The sequence below is a fragment of the Trachemys scripta genome, chromosome 18 (genome assembly GCF_013100865.1).
Source record: "Trachemys scripta elegans isolate TJP31775 chromosome 18, CAS_Tse_1.0, whole genome shotgun sequence".
Lineage (NCBI taxonomy): Eukaryota > Metazoa > Chordata > Testudines > Emydidae > Trachemys > Trachemys scripta.
The window spans coordinates 15,463,167-15,483,580 of record NC_048315.1 but is presented as its reverse complement, the minus strand read 5'-3'; the positions used below and the strand labels follow the sequence as shown (position 1 = coordinate 15,483,580).

Here is a 20,414-nt window from a genome sequence, read left to right as displayed (position 1 = left end):
AGAGTCGAAAGAATTTTACCCTGCATTGTCACCCGGTTAATAATAATGTCAATAATGCACAGGTCAGAACAGAATCCAGCTCACTCTAGGCTTCAGGGGACATAAGATTAAAATGTAATAAAAACCCCATTGATCATGAAAGTAAGGAAACGTGATGCTGAATACCCACAGTGCTCAGATGTGCTCAGTAAGAAGGTGCCATTTTTCCATAGCTACTCTTCAGGGTAGAACTGCTTTCAAAGGGTGAAAGTTACTCCTGTGCAGAGGATCATCACCCTATTGTGCAAATGTTTGGTACCTGATTACTTTTCCGACAAGCTGGAGAGACTCTTACTCAAGATTTAGCAAATATTCCAAAAGCTTTGATAGCTAAGTCACCTGGAGGAATAATAATGTGGGAAATCAGCTGTGCCTGCATGGGCCAAGATAACAAAAAACATGTATCCAAGTAGTGTTTCAGACCCAGGATGAATTTCTCTTGTGTGTAACTGCCTGGCCAATTGTGTACCATGTCCCCCACTAATCGACATGGAACATAGCCGCCTACTACAGTGACTAGTTAATGGTGTTAATCTGTTAGCTCGAATGGTCGAAGTCTGTGCTGTGGTGAAAACAACAAGGAGTCTGGTGGCACCTTAAAGACTAACAGATTTATTTGGGCATAAGCTTTCGTGAGTAAAAACCTCACTTCTTCGGATGCTCCTTGTTGTTTTTGTAGATACAGACTAACACGGCTACCCCCGGATACTTGTGCTGTGGTGGTTAAGGCATCTGAGTTCAGATCCTACAGACGACGACAGGGCATCACTTCACATGCTCATTTTTCTGAAAGTTTTTCCCTCTAGAAATTCATCCTCCATCTAACTTGTGCTTTGGTAACTGAGCACTTCCTGCTTCCTGACCTGCAGCATATGCAAATCTCACGGATGCAAAGAAATGTCCTTCAGTGATTTTGATCAACTCCTGAGAATATTGCTGGGAGGTGAATGAGCTTGCAGTGGGCCTCCAAGGAATATGCAGCAGCTGCGGTGAGTTATTACATCTTTGTTGACTTGTAACTTGAAATCTATATCCCACTGAGTCCTGCTATGTAGCCATCGTCTCTTTACGTTGGGATTATTGATTGTATTTAAATGTTCACTTTGTACTCTGCACAGCTAGGGTAGTGATTAGACTTTTATTCATGTTGCCACTTGGAAAGGTTATTTATGTGGGACCATTTCCAACATCTGTGCCAGTTTGGAAAGCAGAATGTTTTATCATGAATTATTTATTGAAAATCTTTATACAATACAAGCTGCTCGCTGAGGTGAAATACATACTGCAGGGGGCATCTTGCCCTCTTTATTTACTTGATCATCTTCGACTTAGGGAAACATCCAACTTCAAGCAATTTCATCACCATTTAGTTATGCAAAGGCTTCTGTCCCTAATGAAAGAGATTGCCCCACCTAGATTTGTGGCAGAGCATTTTTTAGCTGCAGTAAATGGTCTCATAGTGCGATGTTGCTAACATTTACGTGTATATATAAAAACAGCTCATACACTTCATCGCTTATTGCTTAAATTTTCTCTCTGCATCTCCAAATCATGGAAATGGATTTCATTAGCATACTATTTACTCCCTCTTCTAGATCATTAGTAAACTCTGGCATTCATCAGCAAATAGCCCCCAAATTTAAAATCCTAGTGATTTTATTATTTTTGTATCAGGAATATACTCTTCCATGTTTTAAAATCTTTGGAATCAGGAGCTTATCCTCTCCTTCTGGGTCCCACTTCACACCAACCTTTTTAGCAAAATAGAACTGGAGTTGGGTCCCCTTTTTTGAATCAATTGATGCTGCTTTTGGGGACTCATTCTGCCAACGCTTTCTACTACATGTAACACCTGACTTCAGTGGGCCTACTCCAGGTGGTAAGCGCTCCACACAGAAGTAAGTATCTTTACAACATCTTGAAGGGTTACTGCCGAGTGAGCCTAATCACCTTTTCTCTGGGCTAAGGGCCTGAGATGTCACTGCCATTGGGCACTTCCTACTCATTTCAGTGGCAGCAGAATATGACCCACTGGAGTAGATCCTCAGCGGGTGTAATTTGTCATAGCTCCATTGACTTCAGCTATGACAGTTCACACCGGCTGAGGATCTGCCCTCTCCTGCATATAGAAGGAGCAAGAAACTGGCTTCTGGAATCGAACAAAGTGCAAAATATTAACCCCAGGCACATGCTGATTTCTATTTTTTGGGGGGGGAGGGATCCTCCCTTTTATGCTATTTCTCTGGTGTCTCTTCCAATATTTTCCACTTGAAGTTGATTTCTAAATTATATTTTGTTCCTTTTTAAATTATTTGTTCTTTTTGATGTATTGGGGGAGGCAGGGAGGAGGTGGAAGGACAGGGGTATCCAGAGCAGACGGATGGCTTGTAAGTAGGGCTGTCGATTAATCGCCGTTAATGCACAGAAATTACCCAAAATATTTAAAGAAATGGTATTCTATTATTATTGAACAGTGCGATTAATCGCAATTAATTTTGTTAAGCGCTTGACAGCCCGACTTGAAAATTCTTCATTTTCATACCTTGCACATCGAAATGTGTAAAAATGAGTCTCTGGAGTCTGACTCAAGGGCCTCTTGATTAAGAAATAAATTGCAGATATGATTTACTAAATTTGTGTTTGGGGAAAGGAAGGAATTTGATGTGATTGGCACACTACGCATTTCCTTGGCAACATATTAAAAGTAATGGGAATAGCATGTGCCACACATGCAAACACACTTGGAGAGCCTGAGGAAATACTTTGGTTTATAAATTGAGCCAGGCAGCTGAAATACCCTTTCCTTTACTTCTTCCAGTAGGTCCAGAACATACATTTGCAGGTCACATTGAGTCCTTAAACTCAAGTTTCTATAGGTAAAATCCAGCGGCTTTGGTGGTCCATCCTAGAGGAATATAAGAATACTCTATTCGAGTACTGTAGTCACTGTTGCAATTTAAATATAATTGTCAGAATATCTTAGCCCAAACATTTTTTTTCATTTCTTTTGAAAATTATTTGTAATTTTTTTTTTAACTATTTTCTGACCAGCTCTCATTTTATGTACTCTTGTTTTTTCTCTCTCATATATTTTCACACACTTTGGGCCCGGGACTATCTTTTGGTTCTGTGTTTGTACAGCACCTAGCACAAAGGGGTCCTGGTCTGTGACCATGGCTGGGTCGTCTAGTAATTGGTCAAGTCTTGTGCTAGAAAGCAGAAGCAGAGCAAGGAAATACTCTTAGAATGTTGTGCTACTTAAAGTGTGAATTAAGCATAGGTGGCTCTAATACAAGGTCACGTTGCTCTGTCTGTGCTGTACTATCACAGTTATGCTGTGCTGAGGCAACTGATTTTAGGGTCATGTGACCTTCTCACAGCCACACTCTCTGCTTCCACAAATGGAGGCAGATAGGAACTCTGTTGCTGCTCCATAAGGAACTGGCTCCGCAGGATTTTGGGGGATGGAGCCAGCATACAGCTGATCTTCATAGCATCAATGTGGCCTGCCAGCAGGTGTGGCTGTCTTACTAGGAGTCAATGTCGCCTCATTCCTGTGAATTCCACTGAACAGCTGCAGGATACTCAACCAATGGGAGCTCTGCTCCAAACGGAGCCATGCTGATGGGTGGTAGGGAGGGGTATAGCCACAGTGCTATGGGGAAAAGCCTCTTTCTTTGCCTTCACATATCTGGAGGCTCCCTTACCCGAGATGCCCAAGTTCATAGGATTAGAGTCTGCACCTTCTGCATTTGACAAGAACAGAGAAGCACAGGAAGGATTGCTTTCTTCCATTCCTGGAAAAAAAAATTGGTAAAAATAAAGAAAGCAGCATTATCCCTAAAGCTCGTGTCTGAAATTTTCAAAGCCATGCCAGGGATTAAAGCTATAGGAGAGGCATACATAAATCCACTGCACTGCTTTGAACATCTCAACCTTGCTGTGTCTGTCTCTATCTTCGCTGTCAACCTTTGGCTGGACACGTCCCCTGCCTCTCCAGCATGGCTTTGTGCTACAAAATGAAAGAAACAATATGTCTGTCTAAGGTACATATCTGCCCCCTATTATGGTTATATCTCACAGTATTTAATGTACTTATCCTCACAGCACCCATATGAGGTAGGTTTATCCCCATTTTTTTTTACAGACGGGGGACCTGAGGGACAGAGAGACTAAATGACTTGCCCAAGGTCACAGAGAAAATCTGTGGCAGAATAATGAATTGAGCCCAGTTTTCCAGAGCTGCAAGCTAGCACCCAAGCCGTGGTATCATTTTTCCTCTCCATAAACACATCTTCATACCCTCCCCATGCTCTCTGTGTCCCCAGAACTCTTCCACACTGAGGAGCTGATGGCCCGAAACCCTGTTGAATTTTCTGATCCTTGTGTCTTTCTCATGGGAGGGAGAGAAGGGTATAGGTATGCTATTATTTTAGGTCATATGAACTATTGCCAGCAAATTGGAATGTGTGTTATAAGGGTGTATAGTATGTGTGAGTACGCACACACAAAATGTGTGCATGTGTCTGTATACACATGTATATAATTTTATATAGAAAAGTATATAAAAGTATAAGGTTTATGGTTGGGTGTGTATATAGAGATATGGATGTAACAATATTTCATGTTTAAACCATAGCTTTAATGAGAACTATTTTTTACTCAACTCCACTGCATCTGATAGTAAGACACAACAACTATCGGGAACAGCAACTAAAGAGGACTAATTAAGACTCAGTGCTTTCAAGAAACTTATATGGAAATGAACAAATTAACTGACAAGGGGGGGGGGAACCAAACCTATATCCCTCCCATGGGAATGCACTGACTAGAGATACCTTGAAGTATTTCAGTAGTCTTTTGATTTGGAGAAAACTATGACATACAAGTCTGATTCAGAATCAATTACCTCTAATGTGTTAAAAGTAATACCTCAAAAATGTCATTAAATGTTAGCAGAAAAAACTAATCTGGGCTGTGAAAGCCCAGCTGAGGGAAAGTGCATGTAGCAGAAACAGTAAAATGCATGAGTTTGGGAATTATTTTTGCAGACAATTGACTTCTCTGTAGTGTACCTTGAATATCATTATTTATTGTGTATGTGCAGGGTCTACACATTTAAACTTATGGAAAAGAAAAAAAACCACTCAGCCATATTCATCCTCATGATTTCTATAGAAACCACAAAACTTTTTTTGAGTGTATCATTTTGAATTTGATATGATACTAGCTTGCTCTGCAAACCCTATGTACAGTTTTGGAAATGTTTCATTGTGTGGGTTAACTGACCGTTTTGAACCATGATGGGACTCATTGGTGTATAAATAAGGTAATAACAATGCTGCCATATGATGTGAGATGCTGTAATGTACTGAACAGCGTAATATTCATAGATTCATAGATTCTAGGACTCGAAGGGACCTGCCCGCATGGCAGGACCAAATACTGTCTAGACCATCCCTGATAGACATTTATCTAACCTATTCTTAAATATCTCCAGAGATGGAGATTCCACAGTCTCCCTAGGCAATTTATTCCAGTGTTTAACCACCCTGACAGTTAGGAACTTTTTCCTAATGTCCAACCTAGACCTCCCTTGCTGAAGTTTAAGCCCATTGCTTCTTGTTCTATCCTTAGAGGCTAAGGTGAACAAGTTTTCTCCCTCCTCCTTATGACACCCTTTTAGATATCTAAAAACTGCTATCATGTCCCCTGTCAGTCTTCTCTTTTCCAAACTAAAACCCAATTCTTTCAGCCTTCCTTCATAGGTCATGTTCTCAAGGCCTTTAATCATTCTTGTTGCTCTTCTCTGGACCCTCTTCAATTTCTCCACATCTTTCTTGAAATGCGGTGCCCAGAACTGGACACAATACTCCAGCTGAGGCCTAACCAGAGCAGAGTAGAGCGGAAGAATGACTTCTCGTGTCTTGCTCACAACACACCTATTAATACATCCCAGAATCATGTTTGCTTTTTTTGCAACAGCATCACACTGTTGACTCATATTTAGCTTGTGGTCCACTATAACCCCTAGATCCCTTTCTGCAGTACTCCTTCCTAGACAGTCTCTTCCCATTCTTTATGTGTGAAACTGATTTTTCCTTCCTAAGTGGAGCACTTTGCATTTGTCTTTGTTAAACTTCATCCTGTTTACCTCAGACCATTTTTCCAATTTGTCCAAATCATTTTGAATTATGACCCTGTCCTCAAAGCAGTTGTAGTCCCTCCCAGTTTGGTATCATCCGCAAACTTAATAAGCGTTCTTTCTATGCCAATATCTAAGTCGTTAATGAAGATATTGAACAGAGCCGGTCCCAAAACAGACCCTTGCGGAACCCCACTTGTTATGCCTTTCCAGCAGGATTGGGAACCATTAATAACAACTCTGGTTATTAAGTATGGTTATCCAGCCAGTTATGCACCCACCTTATAGTAGCCCCATCTAAATTGTATTTGCCTAGTTTATTGATAAGAATATCACGCGAGACTGTATCAAATGCCTTACTAAAGTCTACGTATACCACATCCACAGCTTCTCCCTTATCCACAAGACTTGTTATCCTATCAAAGAAAGCTATCAGATTGGTTTGACATGATTTGTTCTTTACAAATCCATGCTGGCTATTCCCTATCACCTTACCACCTTCCAAGTGTTTGCAGATGATTTCCTTAATTACTTGCTCCGTTATCTTCTCTGGCACAGAAATTAAACTAACTGGTCTGTAGTTTCCTGGGTTGTTTTTATTTCCCTTTTTATAGATGGGCACTATATTTGCCCTTTTCCAGTCTTCTGGAATCTCTCCCCCATGATTTTCCAAAGATAATAGCTAGAGGCTCAGATACCTCCTCTATTAGCTCCTTGAGTATTCTAGGATGCATTTCATCAGGCCCTGGTGACTTGCAGGCATCTAACTTTTCTAAGTGATTTTTAACTTGTTCTTTTTTATTTTATCTGCTAAACCTACCTCCTTCCCATTAGCATTTAATATGTCATATCATTGGTTACGAATTTTCTGATGAAATGTTTTTCATTGGAAAATGCCAGTTCATCAAAACTGAAACTACTCCTGTGAAAGGATTAGTTTTAACAAATCTCCCATTTCCAAATATTTGAAAAAAAAACCCTGTTTTTTCCGTTCAAAATGACTTTTTGTTTTGAAAATTTAATTAACTTCTAGCAAAAAGAAGTCAAAAAGGTCAACATTAAAATAAAAGGTTTTGGAATTATCAAAATAAAACTCTTGACCCACTACAATTTTTTTTTCAGATTATTGATGAACATTTTTGAGATTTTGACTTTTCCTCTCAGTTTGTGACAGGAAAAATGTTGAAAGTCTCAAAAATTCTTATAGGATGAGAAAACTGTTTCCTGCCCAGCTCTGGTAATAACCCTATTTGCATTAGCACACAGATTTGTAGACCAATAGCTGGATTTTAGCAGTGTTTGTGTGTCCAAATGTTCCTGGGATATAAAAAAATGAGCATATACATAGAGGTGGATGGGATGAGGTTAGTGACACTCATTAAAACTTCCTGGGAACTGGGAGGAATGAATGGCTCAGTTGAGGTGAGGAATCAGGTTTACCATATTGTATCCCACTCTGAAGTGGTATGACCCTTTGTCTCCTTGAAGTAGCTGGTCCATTTAAAGAGGCTTACAACTTTGCTACTGGTTTTATGCTGATACAACTGGATTTCTGGGTTGCTAGTTTGCATTGAGTTCTTTATCTCAATCCAGAGATATTCACGTCGCACTTGGCACACGTTAACTGTCTTAACAGATAGACCCAAGGGACCATATCAGCATAGAGAACAGAGAGAGTTTAGAGAGAGTTCCTTCAGCCAGTGATGGGGAGGTTTGCTAAAGCTTTTGTTACTGCTGCCTGTGTCTTACCTGTTCTATAGCTAGGTAGAAGGCTTTCAATGGAATCTCTCTTCGATCTTTCCCCAGTGCTAAATTCACCTACAAAATTCAAGGGAAGGAAGAGTAAGCAGCTCACTTGGTTCGCGGAACATTTTCTATTTTTTCCAGACCCCATGACTTTTAGGTCAATTTGGGATTAATTGGAGCTAATATTTTTTACTTCACAACAGCAGCCGGTCAAGCCTAATGGACACACAGATAAAAATGTGTCTAGGTAATATGGATGGGCTTCGGTTGAAGAAGCTTCCTTTCCATACTGTTCTACATATTCAGTCCTTTGATATGCTTCAGAGAACAATTAACTAGCCCTGTGTTTAAACAAAGGGACACGTTAATACTGAATTCAACACACGCATATTCTCTAGAGATTGACTCGCCTCTGAGCTAATATTTTTTAAAGTCTCAGTGTAAAATTAAAGAGAAAACAGTTAGGCATTTGCAAACTTATTTTGGCTACCAATAAATTCTTCAGATAATGAAAGACATTGCAAGAGGCAGACATAAAAGTTTCTTTTTCTTTATGGCGCACACACATTATTCCTTTACTGCTAAGACAGACAAGGCCAATTCAATGTAACTTTTCAAAGCAACACGTGTGAATTTTACCACCCAGCCCCTATTAAAGTAAATAGGAATCACATTGCTGGAACTTTTTAAGTGCTTTGAAAATGTACCCTTTTGTGATTATATTCTAGCTGGTTTGTTGTTAGCTGGTTTATTGGTGTTTTTATATTGCTCCATTTGTTTTCCTGACATTAAAAAAAAACAATAAATTAACTTGCGACCCATCACCCCCTCTGATGAGTCATAGCATAAAATACTCCTCCTCCAAAGAAAATAAAATGTTACAAGTGTTTATCAACTTGAACCGGGACATGTGTTACTGTCATGCTATTTGTTACACAATATTTGTTGATTACAGGTTTTGAGAAAACTCAGAATGCAAACACAGCTGAACTGCTGAACAAATCCAGATCTGAACTTAGAAGCTTAGGCCATCTTTACTATTAATAATTTGTGCATATTGCTTTTTGAATCTTAAGGGAATATTTGGGTTAATTTTTGGAGGGGAGAGGAAGGGAAGTATAATCACAGGAACTTAAATATAAGGCAAGTAATATGAAACAAATGTCACTGTCATATGCATGTGTATAGACATACAGAGTCTAATGCCTGAAATGTAGCCTATTCAACATTTTGGTTGCATTCTTATTACGGTAATGAATCAATCATACATCTTACCAAGGAAGTGGTAAATCCATCCTCACTTGAATATTGGATGTCTTTTGTAAAATATATGCGGTATAGTTTGACGTGGATGTAGGATAAAATTGTCAAAAGTGCCAACAGAACTTAGACTTCTAGGTGATTTAGTTGCTTTTGCAAAATGCACCTATAATCTTTACATCCTGCCCTAAAATGTTAGGCGGTGTATCTGTGTACCAGGAAACAATGTCCACATTGCACCCCTGGATTTCAGAAATGGTCAAAATTCTCTTTTGATAGATCTGCTATCTCTGCCTATACAAAATAAAAATAGTTTGTACAACCAACGGAGTTTATAACCCATTTTTGGAGCATTCTGGATGAAAGCTACTTGATAGAATTTTCAGCAGCATCTCAATGACTTAGGAGCACAAGTCCCACTCTAAAAATCATTATTGCCATTGTTTTAAAGAAATAATTGTTTTGTGTTCCTTTACCATCCTTAAAAGGTCACTTCCATTTGGGATGTTTATCACATATGATAAAAACCCTGCAGCTTCACACATTAAGGCTTTAGCAGTGATTCCTTGGCCCACTCTATACTGCTTTATTATTTCAAGACTATAGGAACGGGGTGGTTTTAAACACCATATGTGAAATACCTACCCACCAGGGCGCAAGTCGCACCCTTACCTCTGGATTTCCACCAGTGTTTTGTATTTAACTGATTAATGAATTTGAATCCATAAAGCAATTATTTGTTTCATGAAGATTTCTAAATCCTTAGGTAAAAATCCACCTGGAATTTTTTTTTACCCAAAGGAAGTAAAGGGATAGATGATTGTATCTAGGTAAAAACTACAAATAGTGTTTGCAGGCACTCATCTTATTGTATGTAGCTCTAAGGTTTGGCATGTGTCTTCCTTAGGTTTTAATGAATACTCTTCTGATTTAGGTTTGCACCAATTTTGGGGGAATGGTAGTTCCTGAAATGAATGACCTTACTTGCCTGAGAACAACGTTACTTGGGTATAAATAGAGATATTTCATATATAACGTCTCACTAATTCAAAACCACATAACTTAGGTGACCAATAACATACTGCTAGTAATGACCAATGTATAAAGTATTTATTTTATTTATTTGCTTTGATTTATGTATAAAACAAGCCCCTATCCTTGGCTCTTGTCATCCAGATAATTATTTCAAACAGCAGTCCATATCCAGCAATATTGCAAAACCCAACCTCTTGCACACAGAATTAGCCAGCCAATAATTCAAACAAAAATACCCTCAAGGCCCCAGGAAATTAGGTTTTGCATTAGGCCCTGAAATTCAAGAGATTCAGGCTACTCTGAATCAACAGGATAGCCACTTGCAAAGTCAAGGAGCTGTTACAAGGAATGTCCTATGGGAGCTCCCTCCCATCTAGCTCAAGTGCTTCCACAGATCACACCTGAGTAAATAACACAAGAAGATGGAGGCTCCAAGCTTCTGTCTCTGAGTGGAGAAGGTGTGGCCTGCATCAAGTGTATTTCAGTGATAAAAGCACAGATGAGTTCATCTGGGAGGAAAGCCTTATGGCTGAGTGCATCTGGAAAAGGGCGGTTTTGCTCACCGCTGTATCATCAACTAAAACCAACGGGGAATCTAGCACCATCTCTACACTAAGAACTTGGGTAGCAAAATGACCATCTCTGTCAAAGTGGTCAATATAATCTCTGCCATGTCTTCTGGTTGCTTTCCCCATTTTGGCTTCAGTTTTGTCTGGATTGAGCCAAATAATCTTCAGCCATGTCCCAGTCTTAACCAGGCTCTGGAAAAGGCACTCTATGGCATTGTGTGGGTCAGATTAGGATAGAAACATACAGCTGGATGTGAATAAAAAAGATAATGAGACAGGCTGGGAAACATCATCAAAATAAGTAGTCCTTAGGCTAAAATATTTGCAGTTGCACAAAGTCTAGTCTCAAATAATTTATGAAAAGGAAAAAAGAATATGTTTTATGGGTAAATTATTTGGAACAAATAATTCAGACAGCAATATAAATGACATCATGTGGTTATTAGGATGATAGGGCCCTGGAATGAAAGTCAGGTGATCTTGGTTCTATTCCCATCTCTGACAATGACATGTTAGATGACCATGGGCAAGTCACTTCATGCCGCCGTGCCTCAGTTTCCTCTCCCTCTCTTTATTTCTCTTGTCCCTGTAGATTGTAAGCTCTTCAGGACAGGGTCTATTTGTCTCAATCTGGGTATGGACAGTGCCTGCAACAATGGGACCCAATCGTGGTTGGGGCTTCTAGCCAAGACTGTTTTATTTCTGCTATTTCTGCCACCACTAATGCTAAATGGAATTATGTCACATAGTTTATTATGACTACTATAGCCTTGCTGAAATATTAATGCATGGGCTCTTAACCCTAAGGTAACCTATTATAAATATGTTAAAGGTACGATCTGGAGCACTGCCATGCATTTGCAACTCACAGAAGTCTGTGCTGAGCACTTTTCTGGATGAGACCTACAACATAGGTCTGCATTTTCAACAGCCATTTACTTCCATTCTTTAGATTGGAATAACTCCATTCATCTCAACTGACCTCATCCATTTTATGAAGCTTGTGAGAAAAGTAAATGAAAATCTGTCCTGTGTAAAGTGTGTGTTCTTATGCCCTTTCCTTGTTCAATGTATAATTCCACAAGCCGCGTGTATAAAAGGACTTATTTGCCAGTCATAATTTTTTGAGGCTGTGATTGGCAGCCTTTTGGCCATACATGTTTTTGCAGAAGTGATTTGCTTTAATTTGGCTGTTTGTGGTGTTCTTCCCCCCCAGGTCCCTATGGCATAGCAGATTTTGGCAGGGGAAGAGGAGCGATGGAAACATTGCCATGACATAAGCAACAATCTTGAAGCTTTTTCAAAAGAAGGTAAAGTGAAAAAGAGAGAGCTGGCAGGGAGCATCCTCATGGAGGGGAGCTGGTATGGAGATGCATTTGTTTGCTGATAGCTTGTATCTCCGAGTTGCTGATTAGGTTACAGAGACAGCAGCAGAAAGCTTTTGGGGGTTTGATGAGCATAGTAAGAGGTGGTTGTTCCTATTTGTCACCCCTCAGGGAAGGAAAAATTCAGAGGAACGGCTCCGTAAACACCATTGAGCAGGTGCATGCTGCTAGAACAATGGCTGGCACCGAGTTTTGCCGCAGGAAACCTGCTTTGGCATTTCAGCTTCCCACTTGCAGTTGCTATTGCTGGAGGGGGAGAGATGAGAGAAATGGGCTATAACAGCAGAAGATCTGATTTAAAAAAAATCCTGGGGTATTACCAGTATTAAACATGCTTAGCATTTTGGCTTGGAGGTAATAAAGTGACATGCAAGGGAGAAAGGAGAAAAGCAAAATGAATAAAAATACGGTGGTTGCCCGTTTCTCTTTCATATATATATATATATATATATATATATATATATAAAGTGTGTGTGTGTACACACATGCACCATTAAAATAAGACAGCAAGGATTCTTAATCATTTTAGTTACTCAAGAGCTGTGTCGAATTATTTATCTCTAAAATATCATTTATTAGGATTCAACATTCAGGGCCAGACTGGCAGGATCAAGCAGCCTAAAGGAAAATCTTCTATGTAGCCAATGTAATACGAAGGAATTTGCCAGGAGAAGGGAGAAAGTCCTTTTGTAATAGGCCTTGGGGCTTCTTTAGGAAAACCACTTGAAAATAGTGTAGAAACCCTTTGATGCAACATGGTTCATTCCATCTATGTGCTGTTTGCATTTCACTGCTTGTGCTGTGGGCTGATCCAAAGCTCATGGAAGTAAATGGAAAGACTCCTATTGATTTCGGTGGGATTTGGATCAGGCTGGTGGTGGTGGGAACGTGGGGGAGGAGGCCTGGGAGGAAAGTACCAGGCTGCGTGTACTACAGAAGGTAGACCGGTCCTGTGGCCCAAGGGTGAACAAAGGTCTGGCTGCTTAGTGGTCCAGTAAAGGTCTGTTATTGAGTCAGTGTTTGTTCATCACTTTGTGCTAAGCATTAGTTAGTAATACCAATGACCATCGTTTGATTGATGCATATGTTTTTAAACACATGGGAACCCTTAACACATGGTGTCAAGTATATTTTCCACCACATGTATTTGACGAAGTGGGTATTCACCCACAAAAGCTTATGCTCCAAGTCTGTTAGTCTATAAGGACTCTTTATCGCTTAACACATGGATACTCCTGAGTCTACAGAATTGGAATTCTAGATTCTAATAATAATATAATATATGGAGATATACCTATCTCATAGTGCTGGAAGGGACCCTGAAGGGTCATTGAGTCCAGCCCCCTGCCTTCACTAGCAGGACCAATTTTGCCCCAGATCCCTAAGTGGCCCCCTCAAGGATTGAGCTCACAACCCTGAGTTTAGCAGGCCAATGCTCAAACCATTGAGCTATCCCTCCCCCCTATAAAGACACTACAGAAGGGTAGTATGGTCTTGATAACTAACTGATGAACAATGAAATTGTTCCAATACAATACTACTTTTGTAATCAAACAGTGGAGCCAGCTTTCCGAAATTGCTTGACCCATTCAGTTTAATAGATTATTTGCATCTTCTTTCCGGCTAACATTAGGTCTGGATATTATGTCTGTCTTTTAACTCAAAGGTGAGCTTCCTGGGCCTTAGCCTATAATTGTACAGGACCCTTGAAGGTCCCAGTTCGGCAACCATTTACTCATGTTGAAGTTCATGCACATAAGTTGTGAGTATTTCCATTGGCTGCAGTGGGCTGCTCATGTGCATAAAGTTACGTTTGTGTGTCACTATTGTTGCTGTAGTTTCCTTTTTCCTACTGGTGCAAGCTATTAAAGGTCCATTGCTGCTCCCCCTTACCAGAGTGGGGGTTTATTTACTAACATTAATGGCAACAGGATTGACCCCAATCCGCTAAGTCATTTCTGTGTTAAGTGGTTGTGGTGAGTGAGCAAGTGTTAACAGGAAATGTCCATGTGCGTAGTAAGACTGTCACTGGGAAACAGGCAGTAAGAGTAATGTGGCCCCAAAGAATTAAAAGAGAATCAAGAACATTTGCATTCTTTGTCATGTGATAGCCTCGGTCTTCTGTGTACCTTCAGTGACACAAAGATATTTACTCATTGCAACATCTTTTTTTTTTTTTCCAGATTAGATTTGCTCTCTCCCAATTTAATCCAAAATATATTCAGTGGGAGAAGCTGCTACATGTTTGAACAGCGTAGTACATCAATTCATCTTTCATAAGGTGGGTTGTTAAACAAAGTATTAATTAAAATGCATGTTGGAAACTTAATGCTCTTAGTGTGGAACCTTTTATTCCAGTGGTAAAGGACTGAGGTTGGAAAATATTGAACCAACTGTAGGTCTGTAAAGAGTGGAGTACTTCCTGCAAAACCTAAAATCCCCAAGACCAACGATGTGTGTGTCCTTTTTAAGGGTAAAAAGTAGTCATTGTCAACCTGTGGAAAGCGTGGCCAAGGGGTGTTGTGAAAGCCAAAATTATAACTAGGTTCATAAAAGAACTGGATAAATTCATGGAGGATAGGTCCATCAATGGCTATTCACCAAGATGGTCAGGGACACAACCCCATGCTCTGGGTGTCCCTAAACTTCTGCCTGTCAAAAGCTGTGACTGGCCGACGGAGGATAGATCACTCAATAATGGCCGTGTTCTGTTCATTCCCTCTGAAGCGTCTGGCACTGGTCACTGTCAGAAAACAGGATACTGGGCTAGATGGACCATTGGTCTGACCCAGTCTGGCCATTCTTAGGTTAATATGAATTTCAGTTACACGTGGCCTGTAAAATAGAGAAATAGCAAAATGTAAGCAATGATATCCAAGGACAATTTAATGTATTATGCACCCTGTGTGCCTCCTGAAAAAATCCAGGTGAGTCTAGGGATTAGAGATTGAGTTTGCTTCTCTATTTTGATTTCAATTTTAAATCGTCACTTGCAGAGTTCTTAGGGCTTCAGCCAACAGACTGACTGATGCCAACGGAAAGAGTCCCTTTGATTTCAGTGCTCTTTGGACCATGGCCTAGGTGAGCTATCAGTTTTGTTTTTGCTAAATCTGCACTGAAGCCATGCTGCAGACATATGCATGTATTCTAATGCGCTCTGCTACAGGCACTATCCTATAAATGGGCTTTAGGGAACTATAAATACTAAGCAGGCTACATATACGCACTTTACTATGTTATGACAAATTTCTTTTTTAAAATGTGATGGTGATTTTATGTCTTGGTCCTGACATGAAGTGTGTTTTAAGAGTTTCTGATGAAAATTATGTTAAGACTGTTTTCCAGTAACCTAACGAAAAGCCACATCAGGATAGAATAGCATTGCTATGGTAACTTTGTTTAAAAGTGATTGTTAATAAAGGAGAGATAATTGGAATTCAGAGTGGCGGTAATTGCAAAAGCACAGAAAAGGTTAGACTGGTATTTTTATAACACTAATCAAAATTTGATGTGAACTTTCATGTGATGTTCAGTACATATCCACTTAAAGGATTCCATCTGAGCAAAAATCAAATATAACAGACATTTAGATTGAATAGGACTCAAACTGCTGTTTTGAATCCCTAGCATAATGACCCTGGAAAGAGTTTAGTTTACCTTAGCACTGGATAGTTTTCTCTCTTGACTGTATTTGGAGAACAGATAATTGACTTTTTAAATGGTTGCTACAGTTTCTTAAATTGAACAATAGGTAACTGGCTTAAATGAAATTATTTTCTATATTCAGGGAGATAATTAAAAAAGCTGCACATGCTGCTTGTATCCCCCATGTTCTGTTTTTAATTTCCTTGTTCTTTATCATGATGGCCAATATCATTTGTATGTAATGAGACTCTCTTCTTTTCACTTCAGTTCATCAGCTCTAGCCGCTTATTTTGCCCTAAATCCTCTGATCACAAACTCCCCACTGGGAAGAGAAGTTACACAACTGGCTAAGTGCAAAAAGAGGATTTTCCTCCCCGCTTTCCCGCCCCCCGCCCCCCAAAAAAACCTCAAAACCCAACAACCACCATTTTTGCCCTTGATGGTGATTAATGGTCATGTCAGACATTTTTTGCTCACCCCAAAATTATATTTCTTTATTTTATACTTGAATAGATGTGGTTAAAACCTGGAAAAATTCAATTACTTTTTCTGTTTTAATCAATGTTTTACCACAGGGGAGACGGGTGTTTTTTGCATCAAAATTTTAGCAAACGTTCTTGTAAAACAACAACAGCAACAAAAATTGGAAACCGTGAACCAGCTCAGCAAAGAAATGTATACCATTTACATTGATAATTAGAAATTAGGAAACCACCCCTTCCTCCTGGGGATGTTACTCCTGACCATTTGAGATACTTGGACTGGACACTGAGGGTTGATTTACCCCTTGATTTAGTAGGGTTAAATTTACTCTCAGGAAACAATGCAACTGGGCCAAAGATCCTCATCTGGTGTGAATCACTACAGCTCTATTGGCTTGAGGATTTGGCCCTCTCATTTTATTCCATCTGTTGTTTAAAGAAACAAAACAAGAATGACGACAACCAACAAGGGAAGAGAAATCCAGAAAATATTGTTTTATTGTGAAATGTATTTCAGGTTTCGCTGGAGGCACCAGAAGTTCTTTACCAACCTCTCTCTCCATCCCACCCTATCCTCAAATGCATCCTGGCTCTAGCAGTTTGGTATCATTTTGTCGTTGTTAGTGAGTTCTTTTTATTCCCCTTTCTGGGGTGTACTGCTATAATGCAAAGTAGGCACAATGCCATTTGGCAGCCGGACCTATAGAGGCCTTTTGTTTGGTTCTGTCCCCTTATTTAGCTATGTAGTCTGTCTATATGAACACCAAGATCTAAATGCTAATTATTACTTTTGTAAATAGTGCAATTGGATGGTAGACGACTACAAATGTGGCTCACTTTACAATTTAATGTGTCTTTGGTTGAAGCTTTAAGGTGGTCAGACTGAGTTTCTGAATATCAGCAGAAACTGCTTCATCCTCAAGTGCTCAATTCACTGTGACCAAAGCATTCTTTACTGGGACCCAAGGGACCCAAAATCGGATTTGAATAACCTCACATTCGGATGGCTACTAGACCACAGAGGACTAGTGTACAAGCACTGTGGGCCATATTCTTACCCTCCTGGGTTAATACTTTTGGCTTTGGTGGAATTACACTAGAGATAAATGTGGCCCTGTATATTTAATGGGGCTTGTTTACTCTGGCTGAAAGTCCGGGGTGACTGAATATGAAAGGAGGTAGCGTGAATGCAATGGATAAAAGTCACCCAATTTAAAAAAAAAACAACCCTGCTGCGGTTACAGAAATGTGGTTTTTCTAAAAATTAAAATAAATTAAAAATAACATTTATTCACCAAACATTGATGTTGTAGCTGCTAGTTATGAGAGATCAGGTCTGAGGGAGTCAATTAAATTCACTTCAGCTTTCCTGTGAAGTCAAATTTTAAACTACAGCTTAAAGCATGTTATGAAAGCTGGCAGTTTCAGACCTCACATTTCTGGAACTAAATTGGGTAAAAATATTAATCCACAAACACATCTGTCTGATTCACAAGTTCCAATGATATCAAGATTTCAAAATGAGCACATCACAGGCTCCCGCTTTGTTGCCAGATTTCTGACACTGGCAGAGCTCTGAAGAAGCTGTGAGCTAGAAAATCAGAGTGGTTGTTGGCATTCAAAAGAGCACATCAAACTTGTGATGTACCATTTTGCCTTGTGCACCCAGAATTCTCCAGTAAATCACAATTATTTCCTAGCAGCACTGATGTCCTTGCTCCATGAACAAATACACACTTTTTAGAGTCTGTTCAGCATACTTGGCTACAAAAACTGATGAATGCTTCCCCTGATTTTGGACTGGTCTTTTGGGGGTGGTGTGTTTCTTGCTGTCTGCTGATTTCATTTAGTATCTATTTATTTATATAGTGTCATGGTAAGTGCACATGATTCTTAGAACTGCATTATAAGCTTTTGAGGCAGAGACCTCAGGTGAGGTTTTCAAAAGCATCTAAATGACTCAAGCGTCCAAGACCTATTGAAATTCAAAGGGTTGTGTGTTCCTTAAGTGACTTACATGCTTTAGAAAATGCCACACCTCTTCTTCTGTCTTTTGTGGACAAATATGATGTATGAGACAGTGGTACGGTTCTGAGATGGCATTGAGTCAGCATAGGAAAGTGTAATTAGAGAAGTGGGCCTGGAAGAAGGAAGAGAGAGGCATTTGGTGTATGGGAAAAGGGACTCTTTTTTCCAAATGTTCAGGGTGGCATGAAAGAAAGTGTGACTTTAAGAGTGGGGAATGGTTAGGAAGGAGGAGTGAAAGATTAAATGAGTAGAGATGGACATGGCTGTTGATTGACAGTGCGTCTTAAGGGTGAGCATTAGGAGCTCAAATGTCATGGCGAATGATATGAAAGGAAATCATTTGAAGCTTGACTCTCTATACTATGGCCAATGCTGTAGTGGCCAGTTTTAAAAGAAAACAAGCTACATACTGAAGCTTTGTGTCTCTGCTGGAACCAAAATCCCAGATCTATTACTTAGATTGGAACTCTTTGGAGCAGGAACTGTCTTTTTGTTTTGTTTGTGCAGCACTTAGCACAATGGGGTCCTGATCCATGAACAGAGCTTCTAAGTGCTATGATAATACCAATAAACCATAATAAAATATCAGATTTTGCATGAACCTATCTCCAGACTGAAGGAAAAACCAAATACTCTGGACTCTGTGAAAATATGGGCTCACGTCTGCATTTTGAGCTACCAGCATTTGGGAATAAAGGGATGCATGGAGTGAAATTCTGACCTTAGTAAGTCCTTGGAAGTTTTTCCATTGACTGAAGTGGGGACCAGGATTCTATGCAAGGTTTTATTTCTGTCAGTCAGTGAGGCTGACATCCAGATGTGGGGGTTTGGTTCAATTTCATCCCTGATGTGAAGAATTTCAGAGAGAATGTTTCAACTACTTGCTGCCCAGTAATGAAAGCAAGTTGGGATGCTATAACACCATCTGATTTTATATCTAGGACAGTTCTAGGTATAGCATTCAGGGCTTATACAGGGATGCATGATTTCTATGTACAGGCTACTACCAAATTTAAAGCAAATAGAGATTCTGAAATATGGAAACTGAGACCTTGTCCAGCCCATAGTAAGAAATATGCTGTTTTTACAGCATGTCACTGTACCTATTTACTAAGCACTTAGGCCAAATTTTCTAACTTGGTTGCCTAAAGGTAGGCACCAAAATCCATATTTAGGAACCTAAATAAATGGACTCATTTTCAAAGGTGCTGCATCTTTCATTTACATTCAGTGGCAAAATCAGGTGTCAATACCTCTAAAAATATAAATGTTAGATGGGCACTCCAGGTTGAAAATGTTGGTGTTGGTCTTTGACCCCCTACAGTAGAAGAAGATTCTATATTTACAAAATGAGAAGTTTTATTTGTCAGATTATTAAATCTATATGGTTTATATTGAGAGAGTTAATAACTGGTAAGGTGGGGCATATTAAAATTGGACAAAAGAACCCAGGAGTTCAGCTATGCTGGGAAAAGCTGCCCAATCTTTCTAAATCAACGCGTGGAACTCATTGCCAGGGGAGGTTGTGAAGGCTAAAAGTATACCCGGGCTCAAAAAAGAGTTAGATAAGTTCCTGGAGATAGGTCTTTCAATGGCTATTAGTCAAGATGGTCAAGGATGCAACCACATGCAAACGTAAGATAAAAGGAGAATATAGTACCTAATACAATGGCATTAGTTTGGTACTCGAAACACCTAGATTCAATTCCCTGCTCTGTCACAGACTTCCAGTGTGACCTTGGGCAAGTCACTTAGCCTCTCTGTGCCCTGGTTCCCCATTCCTAAAATGGGAATAATAGAACTTCCCCATGCAGTGCTGAGGGCAAATAGATTACAGTAATGGGAACCATGTGGGTACCGAAGATTAGCTAAACAGGGCAAAATATTTTGTCTAGGTTCTCCCCAGCAACCATAGTAAGACTTAACTCTAGGGTGGATACATAACCCTAAACAGCTCACTCTCTGGCACTCAGGGTTTACATAGCATCCCCACTCCCCACTTTAAGCCTAAACTATTTTACAATTTCTATTAAACATTAATCATTGACCTGCTTGAAAAGGGTTAGACTCTATGGAGGAA

The 20,414-nt window shown here is 39.7% G+C and overlaps 1 long non-coding RNA gene across 1 annotated transcript; it reads left to right on the top strand.

Moving 5' to 3' along the window:
• The first annotated feature begins 830 nt into the window (after window positions 1-830).
• LOC117867308 lies at window positions 831-15,260 on the top strand. The gene is made up of 4 exons (XR_004643360.1): window positions 831-1,028; window positions 12,011-12,104; window positions 14,363-14,460; window positions 15,176-15,260. It is a non-coding gene; the product is annotated as an uncharacterized LOC117867308 (long non-coding RNA).
• Window positions 15,261-20,414: the final 5,154 nt, after the last annotated feature.